General features: G+C 47.0%; 2 protein-coding genes and 1 pseudogene across 3 annotated transcripts in view; 1 reads left to right on the top strand and 2 right to left on the bottom strand.

Annotated features, from left to right (window-relative positions):
- KIAA0513 (KIAA0513 ortholog) overlaps nt 1-5295 on the bottom strand; it is a 50534-nt gene extending 45239 nt beyond the window's left edge. Inside the window, exon 1 of one of the 2 annotated variants that reach the window (XM_028501976.2) lies at nt 5112-5295. The gene's annotated coding sequence lies outside the window, so the exon portion shown is untranslated. The remainder of the gene's footprint in view (nt 1-5111) is intronic. The other variant, XM_028501974.2, reaches the window with a different exon arrangement.
- A 6632-nt stretch (nt 5296-11927) lies between these two features.
- Nucleotides 11928-19272, bottom strand: LOC114488401 (annotated as a pseudogene).
- The window catches only part of ZDHHC7 (zinc finger DHHC-type palmitoyltransferase 7), a 26024-nt gene continuing 23345 nt past the window's right edge, over nt 16605-19283 (top strand). The window contains exon 1 of the mRNA XM_028502052.2: nt 16605-17441. The gene's annotated coding sequence lies outside the window, so the exon portion shown is untranslated. The remainder of the gene's footprint in view (nt 17442-19283) is intronic.

Genomic DNA, 19283 nt, shown 5'->3' with positions numbered 1-19283 from the left:
AGCCAGTCAGGGCTTTACTGGACTGTTTGTGTCATTTGAACATTGTAGCATCTGTATGTATTACCTAATAGAAACTAATTCAATTAAATAAGGGAGGAGAGTATTTAGTATTGGGTAAGACAGAGCCAGAAATATAAAGGTCTCTGAAGGCGAAGGTGTAAGTCATTTTGGAATTTGGCTGGCAGCCTGCCCTGCTCTCGCCCACTCCCCTACCCCCTCACCATCATGTGCAAATGAGAAAAGTTGTGTTATGATCTCCCGAATGGCCAATTTTTAGAATATCAGCAATACCCTTTCAGGGTCAAAATCTGAGACACTGAAACTCAGAACTCTCAAAACCTTATGAAAAAGCCTTTCAGACTCTCTGTAAACGCTCCACAAGGGAAAGCACAACCATGGATGATGTCACCGCATCAGAGCCACTGTGTGAGGTGCACCACTGGTGCGTCATGTTCAGCCACACCACTTACTTCACCGTTGGGCATCAATGAGCTATTCCTCTAGCACAGGACCGGGCAAAGCAAAAGAAGGAAGTATTAAAGGAAATGATCCCTGAAGGGCCCCTGCAGAGCCATGGAAGAAGCCCCGTATCCTACCCTATTGCACCCCAATTAAGATGCACCCACCAGCCGGTGGTGAGGAGGGGGGAGGCCTCAGACTTTGTAATCAGAGTTGGGAGGTTCATCTGGTCCTGTATGACCTTGGGAAAGTCACTCCACTGCCCCAAACTTCACCCTCCTCACCTATGACATACAGAGATCACTGCTTACCTTGCAAGTTGTAAGGAGCATGGAAGCTTTAGCACAAATATCCAAGCATTATCATTATCCCTAAAAATAACCCACCACCTCCTGCCAGTTTTTCCCTTTAAAAATGTCGCTGGATCTCGAAGGTGAGAGGTGTTATGCATTGAGTTACATCCCCTAAAAAGATACGTGGAGGTCCTAACCCCCAGAACCTGTGAATGTGGCCCTATCTGGAAATAGGTCCTTTGCAGATGTAATTAGTTAAATTAAGGTAAAGGCATAATGGAATAGGGTGGGTACTAAACCTAGTCCGACTGGCCTCCTTACAGGAGCAGAAGCAGACGCACACACAGGGAGAAGAAGGCCGCGTGCCACGGGGGCATCGATGGGGTTGGGGGGGTGGGCTGCAGGCACAGGACACCAGGGATCGCTGGGCACCACCAGCGGCTGGGAGAGGCACAAGCAGATTCTCCCTCTGAGCGCCCCAGGTCACCTGCCAACACCTTGATATTGGATTTCTGGTCCCTGCAACAGTAACAGAATAAATTTCTGTTGTTTTAAGCCACCCACTTTGTGGCACTTAGTTACAGCAGCCCTAGGAGACTAACACAGGAAGTTATCTGGTTTTACTGTCTATCAAATGTGTGAGTTCTCTTGCCCAAAGGTCAGCTACTCAGCTTATGTATGACTGCCTCTAGAAAAAAACAAACAAAATGCCCCCCCAGCAGTATCTACCAAGGGAGCAATCCCTCCCATCTATGAAAAGGTCTGACTGTCATAAATACCATTCATTCAACCAATGTTTATTGAGCACCCACTAAATGACAGGTACTGTTTGGAGCACCACTGATACCGTGGTAAATGGGGAGCAGACAGTAAAAGAAAGCATTCTCAAATAAGGTCATTTTTGATATTGTTATACAAAAAATAAAACAGTGTAATTGCATAGACTGAGTGGGTTAGGATCCAAGAAGGAATTATCTTGACTGTTAGGGAATGTCCCATTAAAGATGTGATATTGGAGCAGTGACTTCATCACCACAGAGCCAGCCATGAGAAAATCTGGCAGAAGGAACCCCCAGTGCAAGGGCCCTGAGGCAGAGCAAGCCAGGCATGCTCGGAGCACAGATGGAGGCGGGACTGCTGTGAGTGAGAGTGCGCTCACTGATGAAGCCGGAGAAACAAGCAAGGTCGGTCAGCAGACTGAGTTTCAGTTTGACCCCGTGAGTACTGGGAAGCCGCGGGGGTGAGGCATGATTTGACTCACAGTGTTTAAAAGGTCACTCCGACACAATCGAGTTCTCACAGCTGAAGTCTTTCTCGCTATAACTTTTGTCCTTTGGTTTTGGGGATCTTGGGCCTGCCCAGAACAAGTCTGATAAATCACAGCCCTGAATCTTCTTTATGCTGGGTCCCAGGATCCTCCTGGCTTACCAGCTCTAAATCACTCCCCACTGCATCAGTTTCCAATGACTATGCTTGATGTCCCCCCTATGGCCATCATTAAGTGTGGTGTCTAGAAAAGAACACAATATTCTAAGGACGGAGCAGACTGGGACTATCACCTTTCTCATTCCAGGTCTATAGTTCTATAGATGTGCCCCAATTTCGCCTTGCTTTCGAGTTTGTTTTGTACCACTGACCTGCTGAAACGTTATCTGCACAACCTCCCACTGAAGTCCCTTTTTTGATGCCCAGATCTAGAAAAAGGGGTTAAACCTTGTTCCTCCCCAATGAGAACAGCTGTGCAGTGTGTCTATTTTCTTTCAGGTGTCACCATTACCCAAACAATGCCATGTATAAAAACACTGGATAAAATAAACAAAACTACTGGCCCAGCTTCAGAAGTTTCCCAACACCGCAGTTTTCCTCCGGATGGAGGGCAAGGAAAACAATTATGGCAAGTTTCCCTACAATTGCTTCGGTCTCTTGCATCACACGGCTGAAGACACGTAGACTATTAGGAAACACTGAGCACTTGAGCAAAAGACACTCCCTGCAATCATACTTCCTACTAGATTTCTCAAAGACTCATAAACAAATCTGAGCAGATGCAGACTATCTCAAGCATGGGGTGGGGAAAAGTGATGAAGGTGCATGTGTACCGGCAAGCTGAGCTGACATAGTAAGCAGGGCAAACGGTGGGAGAGAAGGACGCTCTGCCACCAGACGCTGGGAAAGCCCTGCGGCCCTGAGGATGTGCGGACATTCTGACGGGATCCTTCCCACATCCCTTTCCACATCTGGTGTCACGTGGCTGGGCTTAACACGTTGCTTTGCCGCCTGGGACCTAAATGACCTTGAGCAAGTCACTTAGCCTCAGTGTCTTCATCTGTGACACTGGAATGAGGACACCACCTGTCACTCCGAGTTGACTGTGAAGATCAGCTATGGCTCTGTGTGGGAAAGCCCTTTGTAAAGTACTGCCATGTAAAATCGAGGGGGTTATTATCAGCAAGAGGATTTTTACTCCTCCCTTTGCAGCTCTTTCTTGCAGCCAGTTGCCTTTTCATGACTCCTTTTTATCTTCCAAGGCTGCTTTTGATGTTTCTTTTAACCTGATTATTTTCTTTTTTGAAAGGGGAGGGAGGGAGGTATGGAACATAACTCATCCCGCTCTAACCCTTTCGTAAAGACTGTCCTAGAAGAAGTCCCTACAGAGCCATTTGGAGTCACCATAAAGCAATTAACCTCTGAAGAACCAAAGTTATTGTCATGAAAAGGGAACCACATCTGGTCTCTGTGTGAATGTTCTCCACTTTCTGGAATTCTGTAGTAAGTTGGTAATTTACTAGTGTCACCGAGTAGCTTTTCATTGTGTTTACTTGTTACATTCCCCAAAAATACAAACTATCTTCACATTAACTGATGCGTGCCATACAAGGGACAAACACTGCAAACAAACAAACAAACAAACAAAAACATGGGAATGAATTCCAGAACCAAATGAGAGGCTTAAAATAATCTACTGATTACTGAGAGTGCCCACGTGTGCACCTTCAGCTATCTTCATTTCTTTAATGGAAAAAGAAAATCTCATGAGTCAACATTTTCATTGTGAGCTGAGCTCAGCAGCCTATGGCCCCACACGTCATACGTGTAAGCAGCCCTATACATCTGAACAGAGTGGGAATGAAAACGAGTGACAGCCAAAGGGAAAGACTCTGAACAACGGGGGGCATACACTTCCAAACAGAAATAGGAGAAGATGGGAAGGAGCACTCACACGCAATACCATCTAAGTCTCCTTTTTTTCTTTGCTTAATTCAGTGTTTAGCATCTTGGCTGCCCTGGTTTGGGCTTAAGGAGGAAGTGGGTCTAATAAAATGTATCTGAAACATTAGCATCAGGTGACAATGGCTTGGGTGGCAGGCTGGTCAAAGCAGCCTGGTCCTTGACAGATGTCAGCTTGCCTTGAGCACTGACTCACCACAGCTACAACCTCCACGTCAGGGCTCCTCACCTGTGCCAGCTCAGAGGCAAGTTCCTGTTCATGCTGCAGGTCAGCACCCTTGCCTAGCACTTAATCAGACTGTCCGAGGAGCTGGTCAGTGCCCACTGCCAAGTTTTTATCCTCTTCCCGGTTTCCTTCTCCCAAATCCAATCCACACACAACCTACGGAAGCACAAACCCAGTACAAGGGGAGAATGTTCCCGGCTCTAGGAAGCCCAGTCCTTCCAAAGACCCTGAACACTGGTTCAGCCCATCCTGAACCAGCGGTCCGACACTGACTTGTAACACCGCATTTGTACTGCTGTGCCCTCTGCAGACCTCCTCTTTGCTTAATGGCTTGTCGGGAAGAAGGGGAGCCCTGGCAAGGCACAGGCAGAGTTCACAGGGCAGGCACCCAGCGCAGAGCCCTTTCTCCCTTGCCTTCACTCTTCACCCATCTGCCACCTTGGGGCAGAGAGGCAGCAAACTTAAAACTGAACACACACGCACGACTTGGCAAATGCCTTTCCCATCTTGGTCCCAGGCAACTCCTCCCCAGCAAGCCTTTCCGGGAGTCTGGGGGTTCTTCCCCCACCCGACAAGACTAAGGAACCCTCTCCATCCCAAAGCCCCTTGACGACACCATCTGCCACCGGGAGTGGGGACACCTTGTACAGTCCCCGATACCGTGGGCTCTCCTTCCCATTTCTTCACTGCCGCCCCCAGCGCGCGCGGCCCCTGCAGGAATCCCTGTGGCCCAAGGCCCTCGACCCTGCATCATCCCATGACCCTCACCCCTCCCACCGGACCCCGGAGTAGCCCGAGCTATAGCCCCCGGCGCTCCAGCTGTCGCCCGTCCGAGAGATCCCGCGCCGCCCGGGGACCCCGGGACCCGCCTTCCCTCCCACGGACATCGACGGGGCCCCTCTCACCACGACCCGCAAAGACAGGCGAGCGGACAGAGTGAGCCGGCACCAGATGGCTCCACGGTGTAGCCACTGCACTGGCCCGAGAGCCGGGTCCTTCCGAGGCGCCCGCCCGCGCCAGCTGTCAGTCAGGCGGCCACGTCCGCCCCAGGCTGGGTCTGCGCAGGCGTGTGGGCGGCCGGCGAGCGACGTCACGTGACGAGACGGTGCCGCTGCCCCTGCCCCTGCCCGGCGCTCGCGAAAGTGCGGGGTCTGTCAGGGTCCCTTCTGGCTGGGTGCGCGCCTGGCCGCGGGGTCTGGTCCCCGGCCTCCGGGACAGCGCTCGGTGCCCCGCGGGTCGCTGTTACGGAAGGTCCGGGGAACCTCGTTCCCTGGATCTGCTTAGAACTAGGATGTTCTCCTGGGCTAGGAACGGCTGGCGGGGGCGGCCGCTCCGTGAGCAGGTGGGTGGGCGACTCGGTGATGCCTGGTTCTGGTTGCTTCCCTGACGTGAGTGTCCTCACCCCTAAAATACGATTTGCCGTTTCCTGCCCGCCGCCTGTTCCAGAGTTACGGTAGAGTGAATGAACATACTTTAAATAAAAGATAGGGATGCACAATATAGAAGGGCAGTTTGAGGCCAGTTTGTTCTTTTGAAAGAGGGCAACTTAAGGGCTGATGGGTTCCATCTCATCCTGCTCCAGAAGTTCTGCCAGGCTGCATCTGTTTCAGCAAACACGAACAGTAAACACAACTTCCTATGGAAGCCTTTTATAGTTCGAGAGGGAGGTAGTGTAGAAGCAGAAACTGACATCTCCCCAGTAAGTTTGGGGTTATGTCAAACTTGGTTTCCACACGTAGCAAAATTAAGTATCTGATTCTGGAGTATGGGCTCCACACCTCAGGCTCTAAAGACATTTCCACAGCCACACTGCAGAGCTATAGTGCCCTTTCTGGAGGCTGCTTATATGAAATAATAAAACCCTGTCTTTAAACAAAGGCAGTGGTATCCGAAATGGGGCTGAACGTTAATTTTAGCAAACTGGGTTCTGAAATTTTAGGAGTTGTACAGGAGGAACTGGAGTCCTGCCACTTATGAGAAAAGATGACACAGACGGACCATCAGGTAGCTTTCCCGTGCCCCAGGCATGGAGCTGCTGGTCCCTGGGCAGAGGACCTACTGAACTCAGACTTGCTGGGGAAAGTTTAAGGGAACTATGTGAAGAAAGAAAAGCTGGGAGCTGTGGTTCCACAGGAGTTCATGGGGCCTTAAGCGCCATAGTTCTTCTGGTCCTTCCCAGATTTGCTGAAGCAGCTCGGTATGGCCATCATGTATGAGAACCTGGCTCTCTGAGAGTTTCAAGTTTGGTGTGAACTCAGGCAGGGAAGAAGTATAGCCTTTACTTCCTCATGTGGACACCACAGCGAGGTGGACATGCTGTTGGTTCCTGCAAGTTCTGACCTGTGTCCAGCAGAAGAGGAGCCTGTCTTGCATACTTTATGGGAACAGAGGAGGATTACACCTGTGGCCGGAGGAGGTCCTCCTTTGGTTCAGTGAGCGGACCTAGCACAAGGCACCACATCGTGCAGCCCTGACGTGGCTGGCGATACCAACTATTCAGGGAAATGGAAAAGAGTGAGCTCATTCAGGGTCAAATTCCATCTGGGGGAAATATCACTTCTCTTCAACAGAGTCATATGGGCCTTCTCTCTTCCTATTTCATTAAAGGTCTTCTGACCTTGCCAGAAGGTTGGAGAGAGGCAGATGACCCAGCCATTTTTAAAAAGGAGAAGAAAAGTAAGTTCTGCAAACCACAGACCAGTGAACTTGACATTGGGCCTGGAAAACATTCAGAGCAGATTACTCACAAAAAATATTTGTGTCCCTCAGAAGAGGAAGCACCAATGAAAAGACTGAGTCATGCTAGGTTAACCTTATTTCTGTTGTGAAATGTACAGACTGGTAAATCAAGGAAATATAGAAGTAGTATATCTGGACCTGGGAAGTATGTTTACCGGGATTCTTTCAGTTATAAGTGACAGAACTCAATTCATACTGGTGTTTTGAAGTGAGGGACTGTATTGGCTCCCATAACCAAAAAGTTCTGGGGTTGGTCCAGAAAGACCTAGGGGCTCAAATGATGTTATCAGTCAGAACTTAGGCTCTTTCCCCTCCCCGGCTGGGGTGTCCCTCTGGGCTGGCTTCATTCTCAGATCAGTTTCTTTTTTATAGAGTGGTCTCTAGTAGCTCAGGCTTATATTCTCTCAACTTAGAAGCCTCAGTAGAAAAAAAGGATTCTCTTCAATACTTCCAGCAAAAGTCCCAGGATTTGAAATTAGTGTACCAACATCACTCAGGCACTCATCCCTTCAAACTAACCTCTGAGGCCGGGTTGTTGGGAATAGTGGATTGGCCACATCCGGACAGGAGTGAGGATCAGCTACTTGGGTAGAAAGCAAGGGAAGGGTGGGTCCCCACAGGAAAATGAGATGCTCTTGTGAGAATGGGGGACAGATTCTGGGCAAGCAAGGGAAAACAGACATTCAGGACAGGGCATTGGCTACGCTACCTCACAATGCTATATGAAAGACAGGAAGAAAAGGAAGGAGAAATAGTAAATTTATGGGAGGACTGAATTAATATTAAAAAATACTTTGATCAGAGAATGAGTCCAAAAAACAATTCTACAAGATAAAACTGGTGGTGACTTAGCATCAGTTCTGTTTCCCGCTGCCCACCATGCCTATTTTTTCCTCCCTTCTTTGTAACATATTGCCACAAACTCCGTGGCTACAATGACACAAATTTATTATCTCACAATGTCCTAAAACAGGTATCAGCAGGGATGATTCTTCTTGGAGGCTCTCGGGAGAATCGTTTCCTTGCCTTTTCGTTTCTAGAAGCCTCCTGCTTTCCTTGGCTCAAGGCCCCTTCCTCCATCTTTGAAAGCAAACTCCTTTAATCCAGAATAGTTATCAGCTTTTTCCCCTTCAAGGCACTAACTTGTACTAGGAGTACAGGCCAGTTGTTCTGTGCAATGTCTCTGTTGAGGTTTTTCTGATTGCCGCCTTACAGAGTCAGGGGTGCCGTGTCATGTGGGTGGCAGCGCTGTATAACCGACGTGTGTCCCTCGCAGTGCGTTGTATCGGGAGGCACAAACATCAGGGTGCCTCGTTATTGCTGACCCTATGTTTGACCAGTGGTTGAGATGGTGACATATTTATTAATTATAGAGGGGCCTTTTTTCCCTCTGTGATAACTAATAATCTGTGGGAAGATGCTTTAAGATTTAAATATCCCATTTTCCAGCAGTTTAGCATCCATTAACAATAATACTGGGTTGGCCAAAATATCTGTTTAGTTTTTTTCTAAAATAAAAGATGTATTTTTCATTTTCACCAATAACTTTATGGATTTGGATGTTTTGAGTATGTTGGCTCTCTCCTGTTATTGGCTTCTAGTGGGCAGAGGCCAGGGGTGCTGCTAACATCTTTCAATGCATAAGGCAGCCCCACAGCAAAGAATTGTTTGGCCAAAAATGTCAAAAGTGCCCAAAACTTCACAAACCACTTTTGACATGTTTGATCAGTCACAGAGCCTTCTCCATACACTGCACAAATCTTTCTTTGCATTTCAGTTGTGTTTTTCCCTTTCTTAAAATAATAAAGCATAATACACTGAAAATGTTGCCTATCTTATACCATCTTCAATATTAAAATGGCTGCACAAAAATTCACCAATTTTGGTAAGTTTCTTAAAAATGCACACTGATATGACAGCTGTCACAATACAATTTAACACAATTGTTTCAAATGAAGTTAAAGACAACTAAGTACTACTAGAGCCATTGTACGAAAAAAACCAAATGAACTTTTCGGCCAACCCAGTACTATGGTGGTTGCAAAACGTCAAGTGTTCTGATTCAACTGCTCCATCAATATTTATTAGCTGACATTTCCCTGCATATATTCTTGCCCTTCTCCAATATGTTCTGTACAAAGCAGCTAGAATGACCTTTAAAAACCACAAATGTGATCAAATCTTCCAGTGGCTTCCCATTGTCCTTCAGATGCGGCTGGAATCCCTTGTCTGGTTGTTAGGGCCTGGCGTGACTTGGCCCTTTCTAAGCTCTCCAGCCTGGACTCTGCCACTCCTTCCTCGCCCTACACACAGGACACAGGGGCCCCTTACAGAATTTCAAACAGTCCATGCTGCTTTCCACCGAAAGGCCTCCCCACCAACCCTTTGCTTGGAAGCTTGTTCCTCTACCCCCTGCACCCTTTGCTTGGCAAATACCCAGGTGTCCTTCACATATCACAGCCTAAAGAAAGCCTGCCTCCCATGTGACCCCAGACCAGGCCAGATTCCAAGGTATAGCCTCTTACCACACAATGTTCTTTTACTTTATAAGAACATAATAGTTTGTACACTTATTTATGTGTTCGATTAGTCTCTGAGTTAATAAACATTACAGGTAGGACATGTATCTGCTTTGGCTCATTTGTGTCTGCAGCACCTAGCATGGTGCCAAGCACAGAGTAAATCATTCAATACTTCCTGAACGGACCATTATGAGTCTAAGACAAAGATATGATGAGGGCCGAGAAGGACAAGAAGAGGACTGAGTTATTGAAACCAGAACACAAATGGGCAGGGACTTGCTTCTAGAGGACTTGGTGGACCGAGTCCTGGCAGCAGGAGCAGGGGGTCATGTCACAGGCCAGCCCCTGGAGCTTGGGAGAGAGCTGCCCTGGCATAGAGCACGGCCTCCGGTTCCTCAGGGAGTGTGAGCCCATCAGTACGAAGAGCAGGACTGTCACAGCCAGGCAGGAGGCCTGCAAGCTACTGTTGTTCCTTTGGGCAATCACGTAGCTTAGTTCCTCAGCTGGACAAAGGGATCCTACAACTTCACAGGGATGTGAGGATGAAATGAGTCTGTAGGGCAATATGACAGCAGCAAAGCACATCTGGGTCTGAATCCTGGCTCTCCATCCTTAGCTGTATGACCTTGACTGAGCATACTGCCTAACCTCGTGGGCCTGTTTCTTTATCTATGAAAGGGGCCAACCATAGTGTGTTCATTCATTCCATCCATTATTACTGAGTACCTACTTTCTGACAGGCACTGGGGATATAAGAGTGGATGAGACCAACAAAACTCCTTGCCTTTCATGAGGTTGGCATTGCAATGAGGGGTAAACAACAGGATAACTTAGTGAAAGACATTGCAAATTAGCTGAGATGTGACAAGGAGCAAAGCTGGGAGGGGGAAGTGAAATGTTACAGAAATGGAAGGGAGGGAGAAATTTTAGATGGGGATCCAGGGGGAAGATGCCTTCCAAATCAAGTCCCAAAGGGCATAAGAGAGCGAGTTTGGGCTATCCAGGGGACACAGAGTGCCAAGCCCAGAGCCTGACACTCAGTAATTGCTCCATACCTGTCCACTAGCCATACACCCCCCTGCCAGCACAGGCTGGAGCCCCTGCAGGCTCTACCCACAGCTCGAGACCCAGTGGCCCAGTGAAAAGGAATTTGGGAGCACATCATACCACTTTCTGGGCCTTGTCTAACACCACAGGTTGTGGAGTTCCAGCCTTCTGGCTTCCCTAGCCCGGCTGTTGCATCCAACGCTACAAACTCAGTGGAAAAAATAAGAACCAACCCAAAGCATCCTTCTGGAACAACCTTCTGTACTTTTGTCTATCTGTCTTCTGTCTCCCTCCCGCTGTGTACTTGAAATAGAGCAAACAAATGGTAAGTGTACATGGCTGGGTGAGTTTTCACCAAATGAGCACCCATACAACCAGCAGCCACATCAAGAAATAGAATACTACTAGCACCCTACCATCCCCCCTTGATGATAAACACTGCCCTGCCCTGTCTTCTAAGCCAAAGATCAGTTTTGCCTGGCTTTGCACTTTTTAATGAGATCAGATAATATGCACTCTTTACTCAACATATTAGTGAGATTGCTCTGTACTGGTGTGTGTAATATATACTTTTATTCTGTACGGCATTTTACTGTATACACCACAATGTATTTATTGATTCTGTTGCTCATTGACTTCAGGCTGTTTCCAGTTTAGGGCTATTGTGGGTATTCCGTGTGAACATTCTGGTGCATGTCTCTTGGTGAGTGTAGGTACCGTACGCTCAGCCTCAGCAGATACTCCTAACAGTTGTCCAAGGCAGCCCGAGTGTCATGCCCACCAGCAGTGTATGAACTTTTAGCCACTCCAGTGCTTGCCAACACTTGGGGGCTTTCCTGTTTGATGTATAAACATTATTTCATTGTGGTTTAAGTTTGTATTTCCCTGATAACTAATGAAAATGAACAGTTTTGGAAAGTCTCTTTGGTGAAGTACTGGTCCCAGTGTTCTGCCAATTGTTTTATTGGGTTGTCTCATTTCATTTTAATTACATTTTTGTGTATTTAAAATGAACAAATGGTTAAAAATAAGTTACACACCTGCCTCTTGTATATTTTTCCAGAAATAGTCTATGTACATCAAAATATATATCCTCTGTTCTTTTTTTTTTACACAAATGCAGTTTCATACAATAGACTTAATGCACCTGGAAAACCATCCATATTAACACATAAAAATATGCCTCATTCTCTCTCTTTTTTAATCTCAGCTGAGGACATGCTTATTGATTTTAGAGAGAGGGAGAGAAACACTGATCGGTTGCCTCCCGTATGCAGCACCATCCAGGGACTGAACCTGCAACCTAGGCATGTGCCCTCATGGGAATTAAACCCTCAGCCCTTGTTTACAGGACGACACTCCAACCAACTAAGCCATACCGGCTAGGGCTCGTTCCCCTTTTATAATTGCACAGCACAGCATTCCCTTTATGCACAACATAGTTTATTTAATGTATTGATGGCATATAGGCTGATGCATTTTTTGCTTCCAAAAAAATGGTACTATAAATACTCAACTGCAAACATCTTTGTGCACATGGGTGAGTGTATCTGCAAGATAAATTCCAAAGAGAGGAATCTCTGGGTCAAAGGGTATATACACTTAAGTGTTTGCAATTCATTTTGCTATCTTGTTCTGCAAAGAGCTGAACGAATTTCCAATTGCACCAATTTGGTCTGCCTTACCAACACAGAGTATACCAAACTTTTATTTTGCTAATCTAGTAAATTATAAACAGGATCTCTTTTTACTTTGAATTAGAGTTGAACATCTTTTCACATATTTGAATAGAGCCTCCACTTTATTTTTTTTAACCGATCATTTATTTAATTAGGTTTCTTGAAAGAAATTTAGAACTTCACTTTGTGAGGATAAAGTCCGTTTGTGAGAGCAAACAGGGTGGAGGTAGTCCTGGAGCTCAGGAACAGCTTTGGTTTTTGGCAGAATTTGCGAATCCATGGCTTTCTGATTGACCTTGCTCTGTGATCTCATATTTCTCCTTCTCGGTGTCAAAGATCTCCCCCTCCTGGTGTCTGGGCTTGTGCAGCTGCTGCTTCTTGAAGTAAGCATCGTTGAGATCTTTTTTTTTTTTTTAAATATATTTTATTGATTATGCTATTACAGTTGTCCCATTTCCCCCCTTCTCTCCCCTCCACCCTGTACCCCCCTCCCACCCACATTTCCCCCTTTAGTTCATGTCCATGTGTCATACTTATGAGTTCTTTAGTTTCTACATTTCCCGTACTATTCTTGCCCTCCCCCTATCTATTTTCAACCTACATTCTATGCTACTTATTCTCTATACCTTTTCTCCCTCTCTCCTCCTCCCCCCCCCCCTGCTGCTAACCCTCCATGTGTCCTCCATTTCTGTGGTTCTGTTCCTGTTCTAATTGTTTACTTAGTTTCTTTTGGTTTTGCTTTAGGTGTGGTTGTTAATATTTGTGAGTTTGCTGTCCTTTTACTATACATGTCTTTTCTTTATCTTCTTTTCTTAGATAAGTCCCTTTAGCATTTCATAAAATAAGGGTTTGGTGATGATGAACTCCTTTAACTTGACCTTATCTGAGAAGCACTTTATCTGCCCTTCCATTCTAAATGAGAGCTTTGCTGGATAGAGCAATCTGGGATGTAGGTCCTTGCCTTTCATGACTTGGAATATTTCTTTCCAGCCCCTTCTTGCCTGTAAGGTCTCTTTGGAGAAATCAGCTGACAGTCTGATGGGAACTCCTTTGTAGGTGACTGTCCCCTTATCTCTTGCTGCTTCTAGGATTCTCTCCTTCGTTTTTACCTTGGCTAATGTAATTATGATGTGCCTTGGTGTGTTTCTTCTTGGGTCCAACTTCTTTGGGGCTCTCTGAGCTTCTTGGATTTCTTGGAAGACTGTTCCCTTTGCCAGATTGGGGAAGTTCTCCTTTATTATTTGTTCAAATACATGCTCAATCTGTTGCTTTTCCCCTTCCGATTCTGGTACCCCTATAATTCGGATATTGGAACGTTTAAAGGTGTCTTGGATGCTCTTAATCTTTTCCTCAATTTTTTGAATTCTTATTTCATCATGCTTTCCTGCTTGGTTGATTCTATCTTCCTTCTGGTCCACTGTATTGTTTTGAGACTCATATTCCTTCCTTTCACTATTGGCTCTCCTCGGCGTGTCTTCCTGCATCTGTTTTATGGTAATCTGCATTCTTTCATCTAAATTTCGTCCAAAATCCACCAGTTCCGTGAGCTTTCTGATCACCAGTGTTTTGAACTGCGCATCTGATAGATTGGCTAATTCTTGGTCGCTCAAAAGAATGAGTCCTGGGGGACTGATCTGCTCTGTTGAAAACATAGTTTTTTTTTTTCCCCCTGTCTCTTTTTTTTTTTCGGTCTGGTTGCTCTTGTTACAGTGGGGGGCGGAGCCTTAGGTGCTCACCGGGGCTGGGCACCCCAGTCGCTAGATTGTGACGTTATCTGTGGGGGCGGGGCGGGGGCGGGAGCGGGGCGGGAGCGGGGCGGGAGAAAACAATGGCGGTAGTTCCGTTCCCCTGGACTCAGACCCTTGTCTGGGCTTCTGGGCCGCGAGTTCTGCCCTGGTCCACAATTGCTACCCCTCTGGGTCTGCCAGCTGCAGCTTGCGTACTCAGGGATCACTGCTGCCTTCTTGCGCCCCCGGATGGCTATTGCGCCGATTTCGTGCCAAACCTTCCCCCGACCTCCGCGCGCCGCCGACCCGAGCCAGCCCCACGCCTGCCGGCTCGTCTTCTCCTACCAGTCCGGATGAACGCGTCTACTTCAACTTCTTGGCTGCCCGACTTCCATTCAGATAAATCCTCTGCCAGATCTGGGTGTTATTCTGATAGTAAATTATTGTTGTAAATTATTGGTTTTCTAATCTTGGTTGTACGAGGAGGTACGGTGCGTCCACCTATTCCTCCATCTTGCCCAAAATCATCGTTGAGATCTTTGGGGATTTTCACACCACTGATACCAATTTTGGTGGACGCAGCAATGGCAAATTTCTGGTGTGTTCTGCGAAGAGGAACTCGATGAAGGGCTAGAGGTCCAGTCGCAAGCAGCAAGCCACTGCTCAGCTGCTTCAGGAGGACCACCCTCTTGCCTCTCTGGTGCCCAGTGAGGATGATCAGAATGGTCCCGGGAGTGATGCTGGACCACAGTTTCTCACGTGCTGACTGAAGGGCTTCCTGCCATGGCCCAACAGCTTTTGAGGCACGTCTTTAGTAGGATAGTATCTAGGCATTTTGGAAAGTTGAACCACTCGGGTACCACCATTTGTGTTGCCACCAACTAGTTTTGTGGCAATGGCCATAACTTTTTCCTTTTTCTTTTCAATCCTGGATTTAGCTGCTGAATACTTCCTCTTGTACATGCCTTTTGGGAATTCACAGCTGACCAGGAATACCTTCCAATCCCTCTGATGAGGACAGGGTTTTGACTGCAGTAGCGCCTCCCCTTCTTAGGAGTCTTGGCCTTGAGGTTACCCTTCTTAACCTGGCCATCAGCATCAGCTTCATGGCTTCAGATTTCTTCTCCTTAGCATCTGGCTTCTCAGTTTTTACACCACCACCTTGCAAGATGGAAAAAGAACTGAAGGTCGTGGTTTCCAGTCTTATAAGCTGAGCCTCCACTTTAAAAAGGGCTTTTTCCTGGGATGACTGGTTAGCTGGAAACTAGCTCCTGAGGGGAAAACAGAACCAAACTGGAGAATGGGATGTTCCCTTCCCTGCAAAGATCTCCAATTTAAGAGCTTTTCTTCCAGGACCTCAGTAAAATCAAAGAGAGGCACAACACTCTGTGTTGAAACACCATCTTAAAACAGGAAGAAACTTAGAAATCAAGTCTAATCTCATATTTTAGAGATTTTAAAAAAAGAAAAGAAAAAGCTGAGGCTTGGAGAGGGGAAATGACTTGCAGAAAGAAGACCACTGCTGAGAAAGAGATAAAAATCTTTGATAAGAGTTCAATTGTTTTTTGACAACTGTTGCCATCCTTGTTAAATATTTTAATGAGTGATTTTTATTGTGTTATTATTTTCCTTAGCAAGGGTGCAATTTTCAAGTTACAGTAAACAAGGTGTACTAGTGATTAAAAACACAAGCAACTAACAAGTGCGGGGACTCAGGAGAATTATGGGGCATGGACCCCCCCTTCTTTATTTTTGGGGGACTTCTGAAAGACTTTGAAATGAGTCAAAAAGATTATTGGGTGTCTTCAGGTATTATCTGGAACAGCCTTCTGGGGTATCTGTCTCCATGAGGTTTTTCCTTTCTATCTATAAAACTGTATAGGGTGTCGAGAACCGACAGCAATGCAAGTGATTCTCGCCCACAGATAACAGACATACAAGGGCAGACGTTCAACTGACCTCCCGCCCCCACTGTAGAAGGAGCCAGTTTTGCACCCAGTAAGCAAATTCATCTCAGCGTTCCCAACGGCCCACGAATGTGTCTGCCTTTTGGATTCATCTCTCAACCATTTGTATCATCTTGCCTACTTCTTCAGTAGTTAGTGAGTTAAATTAAACCTTTTACATGTGTTTATACTTGTATGAAAGTCATGATTTAAACTTTAAAAAAAATGTATCCTTTTAACATTGCTTGCGGCAGGTATATCTCCAGTAAGGTCTGGGTGTTACCAAGGATAACCTCCCTTTCAGCCTGTGTGAAAACAATTGACCGCTGAGGGAGGCCAACATCACTTCCCCCCCTGGTGGAAACAAATGTGCCAGGCAACAGGAGGCTCAGTGAGCCATGGCTGGATACCTAGCGCCACTCTGAATACAGAGGTGCAAGACCTAGGAACACAGTTGTAAACTTTTAAAGCTGGAATTTTGGTGATTGATTTAATGCACCCCTTACTTCCGAAAGTTTGTCTGGAATAAGAGTTTCTGGGGGCAAGATCGGTAAGGAGTGAGAAAGAGGCTTGCAGACAGTTGGATTCTGATTCCTCAGCTGTAATCGCTGCTTTTCTCAACCTTACAATTTAGTGAGGACTCACCAGTTTGCAACAAACACTGAGCACTACTTCCCAGCCCTGCGGCAATTGTCCCAAATATTATAGGAAACCCAAATAAATAAGAAACGTGTCTACCTTCAAAAAATTTAGGACTCATCGTCTGGAAGGAATCGTTGGGATGCTCTGGTGTCCAGGTCCCTCGCAGAGGGAGACGGGAGCCTCAGCAGACCCCAGGAATCAGGCCACCGACCCCCAGTCCAGTGCGCTTCCCCTTTTCCCCACGTGCTTCTGCCTCCGTTTTTTCACTCTCGTTTCCATTTCCCCGTTTCTGAGTTCTCATTCTCGCATGCCACACAGGCCACACCTAAAGCTGACCATTCTTTGAGAGGTCGCCGCGGGCTCGAATCACCTCAGCAAGAATTCTGGACCTAGTGTGACAGCCTCACACGTGGATTGGACCTTGCGCCAGCCCGTAAACCCAATCCTTTCCCTTCCGGATCTCATTTTGAAGGGATCCTTTGACTTTAGAGAGGGGAGCTTGTGACTAGAAGCTACCTTCCTCTAGGAACTGACTATCCTTAAAAGCCTCTGTTCCAGAAGGACCCTGGCCACCAAGTCCCGGAGAGTGCCTCACGCACCCCTCTCTGCGATCAGGAGCGGGGACAGCCGGAACTGCGCAAGCGCGACACCGCTGACCCCCCCCCCCCCCCCCCCGCGCTCGGGGTTCACTTCCGGGGGTCGCACAGCCCGGCTCTCCGGGAAGGGTTCTGAGCTCCGGTGTGTGCTCGGCGGCCACCTCCCTCCGATTAGCCCGGTGGGAGCTACCCGAGCCGAGGCACGGCGGCCTGCTCCGGCCCGGCCATGAGTGCGGCCGCATGATGCGTCCCTGCTTCGGCCCCTGCAGTCGCCGCCGCCGCCGTCGCCGCAGGCCAGGAGGAGCCGCAGCGCTGGGCGACCCCGCCCGGGCCTCGGGTGAGTGCAGCGGGCTAGGCCGGGCCGGGCCGGGCCGGTTATTCCCGTCCAGGTCTCCCGGCCACTCTCTACCCCCTGCTCCCTGTCCTCCACCCCGCTGTGATCTGCAGCATTCCTGAATTCCTCAGGGCACTTCTGTGCTTGCACTTGGCTTCTCCAGGCGTCTCCGTGTCACTCCTGAGTTGATCTTTGGGGATGGGGCCCTAAATGCAGCCCCAGCTTTTTGCCTGACCTTGGGCGTGACAGACAGCTCTCGAGCCACAGTTTTCTCCTCTAATAACCGGTTGTTGTTAGGGCTAGAGGTGAGAATGGCTGTAAACCCTTCTGTAAGCTTTAAAGAGTTGTTTATAGGCGTATATTACAATGGGCTTTCTCCCACATCGTGCTTGACTTCTTGAATGCCCTTGTTCTTCCCTCCCTTTTCAGTTTGTAACTTCTCTCTTTCATTCTTTGCACATCTTTCTTATTATCTTTTCTTCCACTGTCATTGATCTTTGGGAGAAGGGGGTTGGTTCCTGACAGGGGATCGGGGACAATCAGGTCAGCCTTAGGGCAATGCCTGCATCTTTTCTTAGTGTGGCCAAGACTCATCTCTCTTGAGGAATTATTACTGCTGGAACTAAGTCTCTTTTTGCTCTTGGCTGGACACACTTACTTGTTTAAGGGCAACCAGTTTATTATGGTAGTTAAATTGGAGTGTGAGAAGAACTGCTGATACAGCTGCCTTGCAGCTTCTTTTGCTGTCTAGGTTGCTTTCCAAACCAATGCTACACTGTTATATTTGCATTCTGCTTAGTGCTTGTGCTTCATGCACATGTATTTGTCGGTTTCACTCTCACTGTCTCAGGTGGTCTAGAAATCTAGTTCAACATACTTTTCTTCCTAAACTCTTTGCCTCACAGATGAGGAATTTAATTTTTTTATATTGTCTTACAACTTTTCTAAAGTCATCTTTTAAATATTTATTTACTTATTTATTTATTGTGTTTTAGAGAGAAGGGGAAGGGAGGGAGAAAGGGAGAGAAACATCGAAGTGGGAGAGAGACATCAGTTGGTTTTCTCTTGTACATGCCCCAACCAGGGACTGAACCAGCAACCCAGGCATGTGCCCTAACTGGAAATTGAACTAGCGACCTTTCATTTTGTGGGACAACACCCAACCAACTGAGCCCTATTGGTCAGGGCTAAAGTCATCTTTTAAAAAGTACCTTGTTAAGTTTGTTTATTAGGAAGTTACAGTTTGGTCAAAGTGACCAGCTGTTGGGATGTTTGAAAAAGGGAATGGAATACAAATGATAAATTGCATTTCTTGAATGTTATGGAAAATAGAAGGGTTAGATTTATTGAAGTTATTTGGATTGCATACTTTTTGGAGGTAGGCTAGTAGGTTCACATAGACTTTTTAAAAAAATCCTCATCCAAGGACATTTTTTTTCATTACTTTTAGAGATGGAGGAAGGGGGAAGATAGAGAGAGAGAAGGGAAGAAAGAAACATTGATTGGTTGCCTTCTCATACACACCGTGGCTCCAACCTGGGATCTAACCCACAACCTGGGCATGTGCCCTGACCAGGAATTGAACCCTTAAACTTTTGGTCTATGGGACGATGCTCTGAGCAACTGAGGCACACTGGCTAGGGTTCACATTGACTTTTGAGTTGAGAGATGGAGGAGAATAAGACCATCTGAAAAGGTAATTTCCTAAAGAATTCATAAAACAACAATTGGAACTCAATGCAGATGCCTCCCATGAAGGTGAAGTGGGTAAAATGTATACAGAAGTATTCTGTTACCAAAGACTCAGGGCCTGGAACTTGGCAGCCGCAGCCATGCTCATCCGTG

Source organism: Phyllostomus discolor, chromosome 12 (assembly GCF_004126475.2).
Source record: "Phyllostomus discolor isolate MPI-MPIP mPhyDis1 chromosome 12, mPhyDis1.pri.v3, whole genome shotgun sequence".
NCBI classification, from domain to species: Eukaryota; Metazoa; Chordata; class Mammalia; order Chiroptera; family Phyllostomidae; genus Phyllostomus; species Phyllostomus discolor.
Note: the sequence above shows the minus strand (reverse complement) of the source record. Positions and strands in the feature narration are given on the sequence as shown.